The sequence below is a fragment of the Gopherus flavomarginatus genome, chromosome 7, assembly GCF_025201925.1.
Source record: "Gopherus flavomarginatus isolate rGopFla2 chromosome 7, rGopFla2.mat.asm, whole genome shotgun sequence".
Classification (NCBI taxonomy): Eukaryota; Metazoa; Chordata; order Testudines; family Testudinidae; genus Gopherus; species Gopherus flavomarginatus.
This window is the reverse complement of record NC_066623.1, coordinates 31,088,867-31,110,084: the sequence shown is the minus strand read 5'-3', so window position 1 is coordinate 31,110,084 and position 21,218 is coordinate 31,088,867. Positions and strand designations below refer to the sequence as shown.

The window sequence follows — 21,218 nt, the reverse complement described above, 5'->3', positions numbered from 1 at the left end:
AAACTAGAAACGTACATTGACATGATATTGCCACGTTTTCACTAGCATGCTTTGAAATTATTTGAAGCTGTCTCTGCTAATTGGTATTTCCTTTGGGTATTTCTGTAATGAAGTTAGATCTCAGAAAAGGTGAAGAATCAATCCTCCTCCAGACTCAAGTTAGTTATAGCTGCAGTTCACATAAAAAGTAGACAAACACAGAACACAAGTGAGCTCATATTCAATTCAAGAAACAAATTTTCTTAGTGAGACTGCCATTTCATTTAGCTAAAATTGCTACAGCCAAGTAACTTTGCAGTGTGTTCTGGAAGCTATACATGTGCATGAATAAAACATGCAGAGTCATAAAAGGTATCCCACCAACACAGTGGGAATCTCTCTCAGTGCCTGGGAACTGAAGAGACATTATTTATATATGTGTATTACCATAGCACTTAGGAGTCATAGTTATAGGCCAGGACCCCATTGGTTAGGTATTGTATGAACACAGAACAAAAAAGATAACTCCTGACCCAAAGAGCTTCTAATCTAAGTCTAAGAAAAGAGACAACAGATGAGTACAGACAGATATGTGGCAGAATACAGAGAAACAATGAGACAATATCGGTCATCACAATAGACAGTGCAATCAGCACAGCAGCTGCCTAACCATTGTCAAGTTGTTTTTGTAGGCATCACAGCAAAGAAGAGTTTTAAGAAGGAATCCGAAGGAAAATAACTAGGTACTTTTACAGAAGTTTATGAGGAGCTCCTTCCAAGCATCAGGTGCAGCTTGGGAGAATTCAAAAAGACACTTGTTTGAAAAATTAAAAGTGGACTATGAAGGCTGCCATCATTGGCTGATCAAAGATGGGAGCAGTCATCTCAATAGTGAATGAGAGAAGATGGGTAATGAAGTCCCTTGAAAGAGAAGGCAAGCAGCTTATGTTTCATGCAACAGAGAAGGGGGAACCAGCAAAGGGATTCAAAGAAGGGGGGACATGGTCAAAATCACAGTCTGAGGGAATTATCTTTTCAGCACTATACTTAATGGGTATGACTGGGGGAAGATTACATTTGTCTAGGCTAGACAAAAAGGTATTGCAATAATAGAGATGAGAGTCTGCATGACAGTTTTAGCTGTGTGGATGGATAGGAAAGGCGACATAGAGACATTATGCAGAAAGAGTTGGCAAGACTTAGAAATAGCTTGGATGTAAGGACCTACATAGAGGTCCAAATCAAAGATGACACCCAGATTATGGGCCTGAGTGACAGGCAGGGTGATCGTGTTGTCTATGGTGGCTGAGAAAGGAGGTAGAGGGAGGGGGAGAGAAGAGCTCTGTTTTAGCTCTGTTAGACTTGAGCTGACAGCTAGAAATCCATGAGGAGATGGCAAGGAGGCAGACAAAGTTTTTAGTTCGATCAGAGAGACAGGTCTGGAACAGAGAAGTAGATCTGTCAGTCCTCAGCACAGAGATAGTAGTTGAATTTGCATTTACAGATGAGATTATCCACAGAGAAGATGTAGAGGGAGAAAGGGGACCAAGGACAGAGCCCTGTGGAACACACACAAAAAGTTTTGGGGGATGATGAGGATCTTCTAAGGGACAGGCTGAAGGAGCAATTAGAGAGATAAGAGGAGAACCAGGAAAGGTCAATCACAGAAGCAAAGGGAAAACAAGATTTCAAGCCAGGGAACAATCTATAGTGTTGAACGCAGCTGACAGGTCAAGGAAGATGAGGATATGGTATTGAATCTGACCTTTGGCTAGGAAGTGGGGGGAAGATCACGTTGTATTTTGCCAATTTTCTCTTGGAAGAAATTGGTGAGATTCTATGCACAAAGAGAAGTGGAGCCAGGAGGATTGGAGGAGCAAGTCAATGATTGCAAAAAGGCAGCTAGAACTGCCAGAATGGAATGCAAAATGAACTCCCTTAGTGCAGCAAGATTAGCATTAAACATGCCTATCAAACTCAGACAGTGTGACTACAATGTATATCCAATGACTAGGCTCCTAGTTCTAAAGTGATAGCTGGAATTTAAATAATGCACCAAATATTGTGATTTCTTTGGTATATCAGTATAGAATTTGACAAGGGTTGCAGTTTTTATGTGAAATTGTTGGGGTGGGGGGAAATTGGAGAGATCATGTGTGTTCAAAACCAGAGGTTTGGGATGTCTTGGGAGGGTGTTCTTTGATTTTTTTTTTAACTTCAATAGGAATTGAAATGAAAGGTAGTCTGGTATAGTTTGTGTTATTATTTGTATATTTAATTGGATAAAATTCTGGTTTTGTTTGTATTTCAGAAATCTCATGCTGCAAGATTTAGTCCTGGAATTATTTGGCAGTTTTAAAGATAGTAGCTTTTGTCATTGACAAGGGTAGGTTGCTCCTGGGGTGTGGGTTTTATTGTGAAGTGCAAGTTTGGCAGTGGGTTTCAGCAGCTGAGATGAGAGAGAAAGGTTTAATCAACTGAGGACTGGGTGTTGGAAGATGTAAGGAAAGATTCAAATAATTTGTCAATATGATATGATATTTCTCCTTTCTCCCCAAAATTTTGGGATGTTTTTCTTATCTCCATTTCTTTACAGACCATAATGGCCTTACTCTAAGCTACACACACATATCTAACACACCCATCATAGAGCAATGGGCCCAAAACACACTCTCCCATTTGCTAAGTCACAAAAAATACCTGTCACGCCCACTCAATGAGCAGCCCACCAATGGGCTTCAATCATGTTTTCCTAGACAGATCTCTCATCTTGTTTATAAAGCCCAAGTAGATCCCCAAAACAGTAAAATGTCAACAAATCAGCCATACACTGCAAAAGAAAGTGAACTAAGATTTGTGTCTATACTGTCTTTAACTATTGAAAGCTACTGTTGAGCTATTCGTAACTCTTCATGTAAAAGTAATTTATTGGAGAAAAAGGCAGCTTGGGCTCATAACCACTTGGACAGAAAGAAACTGAGGGAACAAGGTATTTATACCCTAGTTGTGTGGAATGTAGAGTTCAAAGGACTTGTTCACATACCTTACCTCCCAACTCAAAAAGGTTCTCTGGCTGCCTGATTAGTCATGTGGTTTGTACAATTCTGTCCTCTGAGGTGGTAACTCTAAGGCATTGAGTAAGATCTCTCACTGGCATGCACATGGACCAATATATGTGATCCCTCTGTGCACCAAGAGGCAACAATAGGCATAAGAATTATTAGCCACATGGTACACAGTATACAGCCTACATTATCTAAAGGTCTCTAGGGAAACAAAACTTTGGGAAGATGATACTTTGTAAAGTCAGTGACCTAGATACCAACTCAGTTATAAGCATGTCAGCTCCTTGTTTCAATTTATCCTGGTTTCTGTTTGTCTACACTTAAGTCATGTCGACATAGCTGTGCCAGGGGTGTGGAAAAAAGCCAGCCAGTGTAAATGCAGCTATGTTGACCGAAGTAGGCGTTTGTCGATGTAGCTCATGTTGCTCAGAGAGGTTGTGTTCTTACACTGACAGAAAAACTCCTTCTGTCATGGTAGGTGGCGTATCAATTAGGAGGTCTATGCCAACATAGCTATGCCAGCACAGGCTCCACAGCGTAGACAAAACTTGCGTTACAGTTACATGTGGGATGAATTTGCCACATTACCTACAATATACCTTTAAAAAAAGAAAGCTGACCACATACATTTCCCACCAAACTCTGTGCTTTCTGGTTCTAAATAAGAAAACGTATTCATCTTGTTCATTTTTTAGTCTTCCTTCAGCATAAAATATAATGCCACTATACAAATTTATTCTCATATTTTGAGTATAATTAACAAAACTTTCAGCAATCCATAATCTTAATGTGCTGATTATTTATTAACATTTGTCTTTGAAATCCTCCATATGAAACTGAGGTTTTATTCATATTTTTCCTCATCGTTATTCAAAACTACACTACTGCCTGCTACCTACATTCCAATGTTCAAATAATTAGGAGAGGAAGGCAATTATTTTGATGAAAGAGAGGAAAGATTAAAACAACATTACATAACAGCAATGGTACTGATGAGAACTGTCATTTTACATGTCAAATTATAGTAAGGCTTATATGATATACTTGTAAACAGGTCTAATAAGCTAATGAAGAAGGGATAAGACTTCCTTGTGCTTAGTTAACCAATCAGCTGCATTCTGATAAATCGCTATGGTGAATTTCACACTGAACACTGTGCAGAAATTTGACTGATTATATGTGTCTGTATTCAGGTGTTGCAATCACAAAACCAGTATTACAGGCTTATTGCTCAATTATTCTTAGGAGGCTATACAAAGTAAGGTAAACATAATATTTTAGTAAGAATTGCATGTCCTAGAGTGTATCAAAAATATGTTTAAGAGTAGAAGAGATACTGTGTGTATTACACACACACAGGCTAGGCTACAGGTAAGGACCCACTTCCATTAAGACCCTCAGCTCAGTTCCTCCCCAGTGTAGATCTTCTATTGGCCTCTAAAAGGTTCTGGTAAATGTCCTTTATTCTTGTCTGAGTATAATTTTGATACCACAGACCCCACCTTGCCTGCGGGTAAGCTGCCTGAGTGGCTTTGTTTTTCTTTTTCTGAGAGATGTCCGTGGATGATGTTGAGCTCTCTCATGGGTGGTACCTTGGGAGTGGGGTTCTATTCAGTTACTTTTGCTTAAAAAGGATGTAAGCTCACTGGGGGATAAAGTTAAAATTTCAATATGCAGGTGACTATCACATCTCTGACTTTGGCTGGACCCAATAGTGCAGACTCTCTGCTTTCCCAGGTCCTGGTCAAGATACCGGAAAAGTATGGGGTAGCTATAGCTCAAATCAGGCAAAATCAAATTGATGTGAATAATTACCAGGAAATAACTTGATGAAGGGGAGAGGTTACTGTTTACCCCAAATATTACAGGGGTTCACCCACACTTAGTCAAAGCAGGATGGGCACATGGTTAAGACACTGGACCTATAAGTCTAATAACCAAAACCAAAGCCATATACAAGTCTATTTCAGATACCAGTTCTCTTTCCCCAGTCCTTTCCCTAAATAAACGAGGTGAGGGGATGAGTATTTATGTTATGGACAGGGTTCTCTCCCCCGCATATTTGTTAACATGCTATGAAGCATTTTCTAATTTTGTAGGTACGCTCAGTGACTGTTGCATTGGGTGCATTTTATAATCTGAAATTAAACAAATGATTAGGAAAATATGAATATTTGAAACCTGCTATTATCCCCCCATAGTTCTTACATAGCTAAGCCTTCCTTAATCACCTTATTTTTAATTAAATTATGACTTCAGTGACATCAAATGCTAATAAGGAAGCCAACAAACTACCTGAACAAATAAATGCCTTACATTAATCCAAAATAGATTGAAAGCTTTATAATTTGCTTATCAAATCTTAACAGAAAGCGTTCTCTGATATGAAACAGCCAAGATCACACTTATCTTGTTCAGTCACCTTCTTGCTAAAGTCCCATTGTATTCAACTGAGAAATTAACATACTGAATGAAAAAAAGTACTTTATCAACTTCCGCCAGCAAAATTGTTTTCTACGAGATACCTTAGGACTGCATTACCTGCAAGTAGTAACATGTCTTAGGTATCTCCACCACACAGTAAGATTGCCTTTATTTGTACCATCACAATCAACCCTAAAGATGAAATATGTTGAGAGACCATCATAATTAACCTTTGGTTTTAAGAGAATATAGATAATACAGAGCCACTCTTGAGAGGTGCTCAGAGCCTCAACTCCTACTGAAATTGCAACTTGGTCTTTGACTTTGCTCAAACTTCCTCCCCCGATGGCCTAATTCTGCACAGTGTCAAGCATTCTCAACTCCTGGGATCTTGCAGATTCAGTGAAACAGGCAAGTTCACAGAGACCCTGTCAAGGCTGATTCTCCACTCTGGCACTCCAAGTGCAGAAGGTGGGGGCCCACAAGGATTTTAAAAATTAATACTGGCCACTCTAGGCTGGTAGTAAACTCTCAAGGTCACAGCTTCTCTCTGACCTTAGAAGGGTAGATGCTGCCACCACCCAAATGCAACCACCCCCCCACTTTTGAGAACCCAGGAAGGAACACTTGGGAATTCCTTCCTGTGGGGTAAGCTCAAGCCCTTTCATCCCCCTTTCCCAGGAAGAGCTGAGAAAAAACAAAGGAAATTAGCTGTTGCCACCAGCTAATTAAACAACATATGCACAAACCTCATAGAGGCACAAAAATCCAATCCTGTTCTTAAAAAAGGTAAATTTTATTAAACCCAAAAAGAAAGGAAATACATTTAGAACTTAGGCTTTTTGCTAGATCTTAAAAGAAACAATTACAAAAATTAAATATCAAGATAGCTCTCTTGAGGTTCAGCTTAAAGGTTACAAGCAAAACAAAAGCATCTGGGGTTAGCACAGAGGAATCCACAAGCCAATAAAAAATAAAAAATAAAATAACCCTAACCGTGTCTTCCTACACATTCCCTAATTTACTTACATTTCTGGGGTTTTAGATAAGCAATCTTTAGATATGATCCAATGGTTTTCATACCTGGCTTAAAGCTTCTCACTGCATAATTGCTCCCTGTCCAGAGAACACCACCACATGGGAAAAAAAACTTCCCTTTGTCTAATTTTAAAAAGTTCTAGCCCTCCCATTGGCTCTTTTGGTCAGGTGCCCACTGTTATCCTTTTACCTGTGGGCTTGTTAACCCTTTCCAGGTAAAGCATGTAGAGAACAACCACCAAGAGGGATTCCATAGCTAACTGGCTGGCTGGGTGTCCACAAAAGGGAGCGATCCCCCCTCTCATTTATCATAGACCCAATGACAGAAATCTGAAGTTAAAGAAACAAAGAGAAAATGTAGCATAACTAGTTCAAGTAACAACTTGAAAAGAGTATACAGAAGTTTGAGACCAGGGGGCCACCAGCGATCTTCTTACCAAATATCAAATACAAAAGTGAAAGGAAACAACTGTATCTTGGCAGCAGCCTTCCATTTCCACGTGGATAAGAACTGTTTGTACACCCAATGCCATTAGTACTGCAGAGGACAAATGAAACAGCCCTTCTTACCATGCACCAGATATAACATGTCCTTAGTGGGTGGCTCCTAAATTTTAGCTGTTCTACTGCCTTACTCTGTGACGTCAGGCAACATAATTTAAATTATCTTTTCCTCGGTTTTCCCATCTGCAAAATGGGGATGATCATACTTAGTTATGTTTCAAGGGCATTCCCAGGATCAGCTGATTAATGTAGTCAAACTAACTGCTAAGCAGATTTAAATTACCAGGTAATAACAAAACCCACACTAAGCAAAAATAGAAAAAGCTATCTGACAGTTGGCAATTTAGAGCAGGTGCTCTGAAATGCCAGAAAAGCCTTAAAAACAAAAACTTCATTTTGCTCATTTATATTTTATATTGCAGTTTCCATTATTAATTGCAACTAATTAAGCCACTGAATAACAAACTAAAACATGCCAACACATGCTTTTTGAAATCTCTCTAATGGATAATATGTCTTATTAAATTCCAACTTCAGACTATTAAATAAATCAGTAATACGTAACCGTTGCACACCCCCTCACTACTATAATTTTGACTTGGCCTTATGAGTACTGTGGGTATGTCTACACTGGAATCGGACTGAGGGGCTGTTTAACTGCAGTGTAGATTTCTGGGCTCAGGTTGGTGCCCGGGCTCTAGGATCCGACAAGGTGGGAGATTGCCAGAGCTTGGGCTGCAGGCCAACTGGAACATCTACAGCCACTAGCCCCCCACTGTGAGTCCCATGGGCCCAAGTCAGCTGGCACAGGCCAGCCGCGGGTGACTAATTGCAGTGCAGGCATAATGTAAGAAATTATAGGTGAAAGATTTAGCTTTAAACATCTGAAAAATAAAGTATTGATATGAGCCTTAATTAGAGAAGTGAGGACAGGGTACATTTAGACTAAGGACACTATAAGATTGGTGTTTTCATGCTTGCCTTTTGCACTGCTCTTTTTTGAAAGGACATGAAACCTTCACTACAGGCACTTTGTGGCTAGCAAGGGTAACACTAATTTACTCCATTCACCTACCAATTTAGTCTCTTTCCTCTCCTCAAAATGAGGCAAAACCTGGGCTGTGAATTTGACCCTTTGAAAATACATTTCCGATGTGTTTTGAAAATACTTTAAGACTTAAAAAACAAACACAACAATAAAATTGTCTCTATATACCTGTGAAGTCTAGTGTTATGCTTCAAAACTGTCTTATGGCTCAAAGTTGTTACACAATGTGAATTTCTTCATAACTACCTTTTTAAAGAGAATGCGTATCCTGTAAGATGATTATCTACAGTACTTTAAATTATTACCCTGAGAGTTAATAAAATCTAAGCATTAAAATAAAATTACTGCCATGTATTTTTTCTTATAAGAGTGTTGCTTACTGCAAGAATCTTCACTTTTAAGTATTTTGTCTGCGATGTGTAGTACTTACTCCGTATTTATAGATACTCAAAACATAAAATAATTTCAATTATCTAAAAGAAATAGACACAACCTTCACATAAGAGATGTAATATTTTAGTGTCTCTCTCCCTTACCTAACACAATTAGTATTCTATCTATTATTTTAAATATGAAATGAAAATAAACAAATAGGCTGCACTGCCATAGTATTTCAAGGTAAGTTCTGAAAATGTTAAATGAATTTTCTTGAGAGTGTAAATGTGGGTTTGGGCTTTTTGTTTGTTTGTTTTTTGTATGTACTACTATCACTTATCAAGAAGCACAGAATAAGCCACTAATGTTTGCTCAGTTCAGCCACATGTAGTAGCAGTCTCGCTCTAACATTCATAAGTCAAGCAATTTTAATATCAATCCTCCATGTTTTATTTTGCATTTTGCAAAATCTATTTTTATCCAGGAAACAAAGTTAACAGCAGATTAATAATTCTCCAAATGAAATGCCTATCCTAGTAGGAAAAAATTAACTTTCACATGTTTCTTCTGTGAAAACTTGCTTGATTCACAGGAGTAAGCATCCCTTAAAGCTAAGCAATATATTGTTGGGTTATTTTAGTTTAGCTTGCTGTGCATTGATTTAACTACTAGAGGATCTAGTCATTAATCAGAGAATTATGTTTGAAAGGAATAAATACTTGGAAGCAGAGCTATAGATACAATATAGGAAAAGAGCAAATCAATAAAATTCAGTATTTACAAACATGCCAGAGTTTGAAAATTTTGCATGACTACTAATCCATAAATTTAAAGAAAGCAAATTTGTTAAAACCAGTACAAAGTGCAGGGGTTTGTTTTTGGTTTGGATGATTTTTTATTTTATTTTATTTTGGTAAGAGACAACTCTTCCTTGAAGTTAAAAACTCATTACAGCACAAAATATTTCCCTGCTGAGGGCTGAAAGTAGTACAGCTCATTAAAGTTATTAGCATATTAAAATATCAGCATTATCATGATGGTCAGCTTACATAATCAGTGCACAGCACGTCTTCAAGAATGCTAATGTTTTCTATGCCAAATTGTACTACAAGGAAAATTAAAGTTCTGTATCTTTTCTTTAATTCATTTATTTCAATTGCCACGAAGACCCAAAGGGCTAATCCAATAGCCACAGGTGCTCGTACATCAATTAAAACATTACATAGAAAAACAAACCCAGTCCAATGAGCTCAGCCCCTGAATTAAATGCAGCCATACAATCAGAGCAGCACAATGAATGAATCCCCCATTCTACCTATGCTATATTTCTGCTACAGCTTCATCCCTCTCCAAACACCTAGGGCACCCGACAAAAAATATTGCATTGAACATTAGCTTCTCGGACTACATTCCTTTTAATACATCTTTTGTTATCTGATGTATTTTAACTATTAATTGTTTTCAGGACTGATTATCATGTAAGCTTCTCCAGTCCACTGTAGCAGAATTTAAACCTAGTTGTATTGCAAAGACAGGCATGATGGTTTTGAAGTTCTGTCATGTTTGTTTATGGCCATAGTAAACCTGCAATTCTCTGAGGGCTAATCAAAATGCAGATGCATTCTGGAAAGTGATGAACTTGCCAGTCAGATATGTGCAGAGTGGTGCAGATGGAAATTACACTGCATAAATAATGAACAAAACTTAATTAGAAGGATATTTCAGGGAAACCTTTACCATCAAGTCAAAAAAATCTAGCACGTTTCAGGGGCTGTAACTGCCCCAGAAACGTTTACATTATCTATTTAAAACAATCCTTTCAATAATACCTTTGATTTATTGGCCATGAATTGGATCTAAAAGATTCCACGGTTTTGCGCCAACTATGCACATTGATACGTGAGGCATATTTATTAACACATTTTAGTAGGCTCAACAAATATCTTAGCAGGATTTTAAAAAGGTTGCCTTTAGTTCAAGAACTCTGATAGAAGACTAATTTCACAGCGTTATAATGGCCCTAACTTTCTAGAATTGTTTATGGATATACACTTAAATTAAATTATAAAGTCCCCAAGTGCTCTTGATATAACATTGTTTTCTGAAAAGCATTTCTATTACACAACAGTCTATAAATTCCACACACAAATTCAGTATTGTATGCAGTTTGTAACTCATTCTTTAGTGTATCAGGCATACTGCTAAATTAATTGCTTATTCCAGGGGTCCTCAAACTGGGGGTCAGGACCCCTCAGAGGGTCATGAGGAAATTACATGGAGGGGTCAGGAGCTGCCAACCTTCACTCAAAACTCCACTTTGCCTCCAGCATTTAAAATGGTGTTAAATGGACAAAAAAATATGTGTTTTTAAGTTATAAAAGGGAGTCGCACTCAGGGGCTTGCTATGTGAATGGTGTCACCAGTACAAAAGTTTGAGAACCACTGGCTTATTCAATTGTGAAGTACTAGGACTCCTGATAATCAAATTGATATTTATCGGCTTCAAAGTGCTTTACAGGCAACTCATTAATCCTCACAACTCTCCTGCGAAGCAGGAACATATCACCCCCCTATGCACATTGGAAGGGGTTGCAGAGAGAAATCATGCAACTTGCCCAAGGCCACAGAGGAAGTCTAAGCATCATAGTTCAGGGTAACTGCACTTATTTTCCCCCTCTGTGGTCCCTCAAGTGTACCCACACCAGGGTCCTAGCTCCTCAACTGTCACTTCTTTTGGGCAGAGACCATCTCTCCTCCTCCCAAATGGGTTTCTCCAGGCTGAACAGTTCCCTGCTTACACCGTGATATTCCCAGCAAACCAGACTTCCTAGACAGGCCAGACGCTGTAAAAAGCATGACTGCCTGCAGGCATAATTTACCACACATCCCTTCCAAGCAATTATATTTATTCTTAAATGAAAGCATAACTGAGAAAACACATTAAAAACAATACAAGAACCTACATGAATGCTAAAAAGCTTACCATATAGAGAACCCATCAGTCTCGTAGTGCCTCAGTAAGCCAAAATCCTTCTAAACCTTCCCAGGAAGGATTGGGTCCCTCCCCCCCATTTGGGCAGAAGATCCTGTCTGTTTGCTGGATGAGAAATAAGGCCCTGAGTCAGTTTCAACTCAAACTATTTATTCAAAAGTCTTTTCTTTGTCTGTTGGTCTCTGGATAATCCAGTCTGAACTATATGTGAGTGTCTCCAGGTGGTGGTACTGGTCCTGAGTGAATTTGCTAATCACCCCTGCTCCCACAGAGTTCCATACAATCCCTGGCCCACAATGATACATAAACGGAATATAGTAAGATCGCCCAAAGATATTGCAGATAATTGCTATTTCTGTCACACTAAGATATTATCTCACCCTCCTTGTCACATTAAGAAGAGTTCCTTTGGTTCCCAATCCTATTATCATGCCTCTCTTATAGAAAAGGGAAAAAAGTCTCAGAGATTGCTGGGCCCCAAGAATTTATGCAGGGCTCGTGGGCTCTATAGCACTACAGTAACCCTTCACCTCTACCTGTAGCCATGAGAATGCAAAATTGGGAATTCTGTAGTACAGCTCCTTCCTAAGGGCCAACTATGAGGCTCATCCTCACCTGATCACCTTATGCAACAAAGAAGCTCTTAGTAATTATGTTACAGGCTCTTGCAGTGAGGAAAGGAGGGCAGTAGCAGAATGCTGGATCATGTTTTTCCTTCTTTGTGTTAGAGTAGTGCCTATGTGCCCCAACTATACATACAGTAAGAGAGACTCCCTGCCTGAACAGCTTCCAATATAGAGAAACAAAACAGCTGGAAGGTGGGCATCTCTTACTGATATCCTTCTCAGGGAGGTATACCATTATGGGGGAGGGGGAAGGGTTAGAGAAAGGCAATCAAAGCAGTTGCAGACCAAAACTATTGTACTCTCCTGGGATAACTTTCCTTTTCAGAAATCTGAAAGAGACAAACACTCCTATCTCTTTCTTCGGTACAAACTATGTACACTATATGTAATCTGTCGGTACAATATGCATGCTTAACCCTTTTCAATTGCAGACATATTGAGCTTCTGCTCAATAAACCTTGCTTCACATATTAGTCTACTTTTCCCTTGGTGAACCTCACCTATCCTGGATCTTCCCAAAGCAATACATTGAGTTACTGCCAGCGGAATAGCTTCCATTACATATGTTTGAGTGGTCCCCTGAATCCATCTGTGTAGCTATTCTCAAGTCCATCCAAGTCTGATGATGGCGGTGATTATGTGGACTGGGACTGGGACAAAGAACCTTTCACCCTTGCATTGCCAGTTCAGAGTCAGCCCAGCTCCATAGTGACCAACAGTTGTTAACCTCTGATAACTACTAAATCACCCATGTTAAATGATCTGAGGCTTTCAATCTAGTTCCCAGGGGACAGGTGTCAACATTACAAATAACTTCACAGCTGACACCAATGGGCACTCTGAGAGTACTGAGGTCAAGTATTAGATAGAGACTGAATCACCCTCTTGCCCCTAGAGATAGTCTCTCCAGGAAGCCACTCAGACACTTTGGCAAAGGGCAGGAACATGAACAGATACTGCCCTTACTGTAGCTGTTCTGTAAATAGAAACCTTCAGTCTCAGGACTATCATTGTCACCTACGAACGGCACTAAGCTCAGTTTTTTAAAGTGATTAAAAAAATTAATTGCTCTGTTGACTAGTGCCATGTCCCTTTTACATAATTTTACCTTTCTATCCTCATTTAACTAACTGCATATCACCACCTTTCCCTGAGAACCTTCCCCATTTCCTCTATGGTTTTAGATAGCCCACTGCTGTTTCTTCTCGCCTACCACATCTTTTCAATTTAAGAACATTCCTGAAAAGTTCCCTTGTAAGAAGAACAAATTTGATTAATTTAATTTAATATATATATTGCAGCTGTGACATATGGCCTGAATCAGGATCAGGACTTGATTGTACCACCCACTGTACAAGCCACCAACTCTGCCCCAAAGACCTGACTATCTAAAAAGACAAAAAACAGACACAAAGATACGAAAAGTGGGCAAGTAGCCATGCAAATAGTCAGGGTGAGGATAGCCACATGGTTAGTTCCAATTTTTTCTCTAGTTTTATTATTTATGTTTAACCCGCTACCTAACCATAGTTTCATTATGATTCATTTGAACCTTATGTCTATTTCTATGCATATTTTTCACCTGATTTTCCAAAGTGATTAAACAACCAGGCTCCTATCTGACTTCAAGTGAGAGTTGAGAGACTCAGCATCTTTAAAAACCAGAACCTTCTTCTGTTTCTGCTGATAATTAAGACTAGCATTTTCTTTAATTATCCCTGACATTCTACTTATTACATTTAACCCTAATCCTTTGGATTTGAATCTTGCATTTTAATAACCACCATCCTTGGTGCTGATATATTATCATTTCTGCTTATATGATAAAATACATAAGAAGGCCAGATTCTGAAACCTTTAACACTGAGTAGCACTTCACCCCACATGTAACTTCACTGATTTCAGAAGGCACACATGAGGAGTAAGGCCCCAATCCCACAAAGATTTATGCACATGCTTTATGTTATGCATGAGTCGTCCCAATTTCAATGCGACTTCTCACACACACAAGTTAAGCACAAGTAAATCAGAGTAGAATTAATGCAGTATTTTAAGGTATGTTAATGGTTATGCAATGGAGTGTGAAAAGTTTTAAATTAAGCCAAGTTTACCATTAAGTTTAAAAAAAAGATTTTTTTTTTGGAGAGGAAATGAGTTTTAACAGGGAAAGTTATATCTGTTTTACCCTGATTCAACTTAAATTAAACCTTATGCAACTTCTTCACCCACTTGTCCTCAATACAGCTTGACAGTCTAGATTTTACAAATGGAAGAATAACTGATTTCCTGTAACTGAACATGTCTCCCTCATGTAAGGTAAGCAACAAACTCAGAAGCTCAGCATATACATGACATTGACCATAAGCCCTTTATAAGGTTGCTTTAAATGGTTTGGAGAGCTCCCAAAATGCCACAGTGAGATTAGTTTGGTTTCTTGCAGTATTCCCAAAATTATAAATTCATATTTTAGAGTCTTTGCTTCCAAAGTTAAACAAAATATTGTACATTGTTTTGTTTTTAAATACATGATAAACTAACACTCCATTAACTGCAAATTGTAACAGCTTTTTCCCCAGCATCTCCAGGCTTCCTGAACTCTAACTTAATATCATTGTTTTGGGTTTTTTTTTGAAGTTATCTATTCAGCTTTCTAGGTTGAATTTACATTCCAGCATTGCATGCAACATTTCCAGGATACAAATTGCTTCTCATTAGATTGGCTCCTTCCCACAGGAAACTCCTTGTGAGAGATTTAATTATTTTCCCTATCACCCGTAACTATTTATACTTAAACCAGCTGTTTCTCCACATTAGCTTACAGGTCACCAAAGCAGCTTGGGGATGACACTATTAGATATGAGACTCTAGATTTTCTAGGACACACATTAATTATGTTTCCCTAATTCCAGAGAAAGTTAATAAAATCTCTAATACAATATCCATTTTATTTATTGAGATTTAAAATAATAAAATGATGCCTATTCAAAGCTCAAGGCACTTTTGACACCACAGTAAAATCCCAGCAACACTAAGTAATCATTTCAACAGGAACTCAGCCAGCCAGCCACCTACACATCCACCTTTCCCCCCTTTCATTGTTAATAATAAAAAGATACTTTGGGAGTATTGGGTGACTAGAGTAAAACCCTGTTTAATCAATGCTCCCTAGAGGTTGCACTGCCATGTTCAGTACTCCCTGAGCTCTCCAAACCTGGAGAGGGCAAAGACAAGTTTACTAGCTTCCCTGTAGCCAGCCAGCACTGTGGGACAGGTTGTGCTCAAGATAACCTCCTCCTGCTCAGGAGTGAATAAGAAACAGGCAGACTAAGATGTTTATCACCTAGCATCTGATAGACTTTTTACAGTAGCATTGGGGAAGGGGTTTCAAAAACAGTCTACCAGCATGTCTACCTTATCTATAGGCTTATCATCGCCCAATGATAGCCTGGGGCGGTCCAGCTTCTTCAGACACCTGAGCAGGTTTCTCACCCTGGAGAGGAAGAGAGTCATTTTTTATCCAACCAGAAGTTCTCTGTCTTCTTAGTTCTCAGGCTTTGGCTGTGCTTGTTAAAAATCTGTTCAGTGGCCTCTGCAGTGGGTCAAGCCCTACTCCTCAAAGTCAGTGGCTCTCCCATTGTCTCACAATCTTCAAGCATTTGCTAAGGGATGCCTTATCTTGAGTCATTATAATCTTTCTACCTTCCTTTCCTAATAGCTCACTATTAAACTACACCAACATGCAGTAAACATCCCAATAGCCTGCAGAACATAGAGTATTCATAAAATTAGTTTACAGAGCAGCTCCATATCACACACTGTTTATTCAAGGGTTTCATGTCATTTATGCTCCATCACCCCCGAGTTCTTCACATTTAAGGATTTGCACATTCATTGGGCTAGACTGACTAATGGCCAGATTAGGTATAGAAATTCCAGTCTTCTTAATTAAAGAGCAACTCATACAATGTCAATTTACATTGTGAAATCCTTATACTTAGCAATAGCTTGAATTATCACAGAGATATGATCATGAACTAACAGACACCAGCATCCTTTCAATTATTAAAACACTAAATCAGTAGATTATGCATTACAAAAACAGTCAGTGTATTCCAATGGCAATGCACTTACAGAACTCATGTTTGCTGTGTGGGTGCATTGGTCCCAGGATATTAGAGAGACAAGATTAATTGGACCAACTTCTGTGGGTGAAAGAGACAAGATTTTGAGCTTATACAGAGATTTCAGTAAGGCATTTGATACAGTTCCACATGGGGAATTAGTAGTTAAATTGGAGAAGGATGGGAATTAATATGAGAATTGAAAAGTAGATAAGAAACTGGTTAAACAGGAGACTACAATGTGTTATACTGGAAGGTGAACTGTCAGGCTGGAGGGAGGTTACTAGTGGAGTTCCTCAGGGATCGGTCTTGGGACCAATCTGATTTAATATTTTTATTACTGATCTTGGTACAAAAGGTGGGAGCATGCTAACAAAATTTGTGGCTAACGCAAAGCTGAAAGGTATTGCCAGTACAAAGGAGGACAAGAATATAATACAAGATGATCTGACCTTGTAAACTGGAATAAAAGAAAAGGGATGAAATTTAATAGTGCGGTGTGAAAGGTCATGCATTTAGAGCTAACAACAAGATTTTTTGCTGTAAGCTGAGGACATATCAGTTGGAAGTGACAGAGGAAGAGAAAGACCTGGGTGCATTGGCTGATCATAGGATAACTATAAGCTGCCAATGTGATTCAGCCATGAAAGAGGCTAATGGAGTCCTAGCATACATCAGATAAAGTATTTCTAATAGAGATAGGGAAGTGTTAGCACCATTATACAAAGCACTGGTGAGATCTCATCTAGAATACTGTATGCAGTTCTGGTCTCCCATGTTTAAGAAAGATGAATTTAAACTAGAACCGGTGCAGAGAAGGACTACTATGAAGGGAAAACCTACCTTATGAGAGGAGACTCAAAGAGCCTGGAGATATGATTGCTCTCTATAAATACATCAGAGGATAAATACCAGGGAGGGAGAGGAGTTACTTAAGATAAGCACCAATGTGGACACAAGAACAAATAGATACAAACTGGCCATCAACAAGTTTAGGCTTGAAATTAGATGAAAGTTTCTAACCATTGGAGGAGTAAAGTTCTGGAACAGCCTTCCAAGGGGAGCACTGGGGGCAAAAAAAAACTGACTGACTTCAAGACTGAGCTTGCTAGGTTTATGGAGGGGATAGTATGATGAGACTGCCTACTCTTTCCTTACTGCAAGTAGCTGATCTGCAACTGCTAGCGGAAAATGTCTCCAGTGGCTGGTGATGGGACACTAGATGGGGAGAGTTACTACAGAGAATTCTTACCCAGGTATCTGTCTGGTGGGTCTTTCCCACATGCTCAGGGTCAGGAAGGAATTGTCCCCAGGGTCAGACTGGCAGAGAGCCTGGGTGTTTTTCGCCTTCCTCTGCGACATGGGGCATGGGTCACTTTCAGGTTTAAACGAGTGTAAATGGTGGATTTTCTGTAATTTGAAGTCTTTAAATCATTATTTGAGGACTTCAGTAACTCAGTCAGAGGTTAGGGGTCTATTAACAGTGGATGAGTCTATTACAGGAGTGGGTGGGTGAGGTTCTGTGGCCTGCAAAGTGCAGCAGGTCAGACTAGAGGATCATTATGGTCCCTTCTGATCTTAAAGTCTACGAACTCTTCTTCAGGTCTGGGAAAGGTATTCCGAGGTACAGAACTCCTGTCAGCATTAATAGGAGTTGTGTGGAAATCACTGAAATAGTATAATACACTAACTCACATTTTCAGAGTGACAATAGCTGAAGGGAATGTAGTGTCTTTATAGCCTATGCTCAACTAAATACAGTAGTTTGTCAAATATGTCAGAATTGACTGACATGTTTTATTTGGATTAATGCATTGTTTTGAACTAAAAAATAATCTGGTTCATTGTCATATTTATGTTATTCTGTAATAGCTTTGAAGGCCAGGTGATGCCTAAGTCAAGTCACATTACATACTCTAAATTATACAACTATACAATTATACAACTAATATGACTCATCAAGCTGAATTTGCTGCACAGCATTTGAAAATTGCAAGAATCAAAAGTTTCCATAGAAACAAAAATGGTGTCTATTTTTCTCTTGGTTCTACTAGTGAGAAGGGAGACTACACTTCAAGGTTTGTAATTATGCTTAGTATAAACAGAGGAGAATTTGCTATTTAAATTTCCAAATTACAGAGGGATATTGACAGTGGATTGACCAAGATGCTCAAACTAAAGGTCTGAAGAAAGCTGACATGTTGGTTTTGGTTTACTTTCTCATACGGGAAGCTATACATTTTGTATATTTTAGACCCAGCTTTACATATATGACATTTGAATATAGTTTATAGCAACTCTGGGTACAAATGTTTTAAAAGAAAGTTTTTCACTACAGAATCTTACAGAATCTACAGTTACCTCACTGTAAGGCCTTTTATTTTTCAGTGATCACTGCCAAATGTCTAAAGAGAAAATGAATCAAGATTTTCTTTTTCTAGATTAAATTTCAACCACAGAAAGGGGCTGAGACAGCCTGCATTTTGTGATACTTGAAGGACACTTCAAATCAGAACTCTGGATATTCAAAGATGACCCCAGCAATTGCCTCCATCAGCAACAGTACAGTTTTGGCAGCTTTCTCAGTATAGTCATTATTAGAATGGAAGACCAACGAATTCTGAAGCATGTTTACTGAGAAAAGCCACTGCACGATCGGTGATCACATGGATATTGCTTGAGCAAGACATAAGGAGGCTGGAGGAATTTTATATGCATTACCAACAGTGACTACTGGACATAAGATGGTTTGATTTATCAGTAATAGGGATGTATTATTGAGAACTAACCTTGAGAAGTTTTAAGTCATATCAGTCACTATTTCCTGGCACATATAGCCTACTTTGGAGATAACGTCCCTACACATCGAGCCCTGGAGATTAGACTTGAGGTCAGGAGGGGACATTGCCCGTCCATGGAATGGCGGCAGCCATGTGGTCATCTGCAATTAACCTTGCTGCCCAAGATCAGTAATAATGCTGTGGAACTTTAAGATGCCTGAAAAAAGGCTGTACAGTGTGACCATGGACATTTGGCACTATGGACTATTGCTGCCTAAGCATGGTATTGTTGCCAGCGATGCTCTCAGACATTCTTAGATATTGAAGCATTTATGATCCTGTGTTTGATCACAAAGTTAAAATAGGGCAAATATCAGCAGCAGGTGAGATAGAATGACCAGAAATGAAGGATGATGGATGACTATGAATAAGGAACATGCATAAGACTTCACGTAGTTTATGAATCAATTTATATACATATTTATTTGTATAAGGGATCCATTTGGATTCCAATATAGAATAAGAATAGTTTATGTGACAAACAAGCTGTCTGAGGACTCATTTTTTATGGTTATTAATCTTGCATGACTGTGGGAAGGGAAGAAGTCTAGGTATTTTACTTACATCTATGCTTAATTCCCAAGTGACCAGTGGATCATAATATTTTATTATGAAATGTGCGTCGTTTCTGAGACCTGTGAAATTTCTAGTTAAGATGTAGCCAGATTGCACTTGCAACTTGTTTCTATCTGTTCAGGAAAGAGGGAATGCAGATCTTTATAATCTACTTATTCTGTAGACTTAATATTTATTATTATGAGAGAAGCTGGTAGTTTTGTGTATGGTTAAGGTTGCCTGACACTTCCGTGAGAAGACTGTTTTCAACTGCTCATAAAATTTTGGCAAAGTTTAATCGTTTGGGTGGAAATTTTCCATGCCATGTATCTGCCTCAGGCTTTTGTGGAAAGTTTCAGCCATTTCCAAGAACAAGATTAGGGGAAAATATGTTACTTTGCTCATGTTAAAACAATCCTTACAACTCTTTCATCAAGGAGCTTTAGCACCTCCCTGCTTTAGATCAGGTAATTGAAATTTGACAGGGGAGGTCAGACCGACTTGTTGTGGCTGGGGCTTTTGCTGTTTCTGTGAAAATTCATCCAAATTTGCCTAAATTACAAGCCTGGAAAAATCTAAATTCATACATGCTCAATAAAGACTTGTTCGAATTAGCCAGCTAAATTCTTCAAAGATTCCCTCTGCACTGAGCATGTGCCAGCCCAGAGTTGTAAGGGGCTGATCAAGACTTGACCTGCAAATGCGGGGAGATGCTGTGCTGCTGGGCAATGGAAATCACATCAGTGAGACAGTTGCTTCTACGGAAACCCTATCCTATGCAAACTCTGATGATAAGCTGGCAGAACTTACCTCTCCCTCAATCCTCTTGGCTTGGAATAGGGTGACCAGACAGCAAATGTGAAAAATCAGGATGGGGTGGGAGGTAATAATAGCCTATTTAAGAAAAAGACTCAAAAGTTGTGACTGTCCCTATAAAATCGGGACAACTGGTCACACTATCTTGGTATGTTCCCTCCTAGAGGTTGATCTGATTCTGTGATAAGTTCTATGGTAACTCCAAGCAAGTTGAAGTTATTGTGCAATTCACCATATTATATCATGATAGCCTGTGGTACACAATGCCCTGAGATTAAGTTAAGAAGTTAAGGTACACCTGCTAATCTTCTTGGTTTTCAAATTACAGTCCAGATTAGTCACAGAAGGAAATGTGTTAATGATTGCTCAAAACACAATATATGGAAGTGATTTGCTGATTTCATGTTCTGATGGGAGAAGTGTACCAAATTATATGATCATCAATGATAGTGTGGCTTACAAAATCATGACTAATAACTCTTCTGGAACTTCAGTGGTCCTTTCTAGTTAAGATAGCTTTTTCTTTAATTTTTTTCCTGTGAAAGATAACTGAGGGCCTGCTCCTACATCCTGTACACATATGAATAGTCCCATTAACCTATACTGAACGCATGACTTATATAAACAGACATGTTGAAGTCAATTGGCTTACTAGCATAAATAAAGGTTATTCATGTGAATAGAGGTTGCAGAATTAGACTTAGTTACAGAGCATATTTTATATCAAGTTTTGGGGGGGACCCTCAGGCACCAGATGTTCTTCAGTAGGTTTGCTTGTGTCATACTATGCAACATTTTCCCCTCAAATCTCTCCAGTACATGTCAAAATGTAAAT

General features: G+C 38.8%; 2 protein-coding genes across 3 annotated transcripts in view; one reads left to right on the top strand and one right to left on the bottom strand.

Annotated features, from left to right (window-relative positions):
* Nucleotides 1–21,218, bottom strand: part of DOCK2 (dedicator of cytokinesis 2) — a 513,293-nt gene that overhangs the window by 248,731 nt on the left and 243,344 nt on the right. The gene's annotated exons all lie outside the window — the stretch shown is intronic.
* INSYN2B (inhibitory synaptic factor family member 2B) overlaps nucleotides 1–21,218 on the top strand; it is a 121,928-nt gene that overhangs the window by 92,499 nt on the left and 8,211 nt on the right. The gene's annotated exons all lie outside the window — the stretch shown is intronic.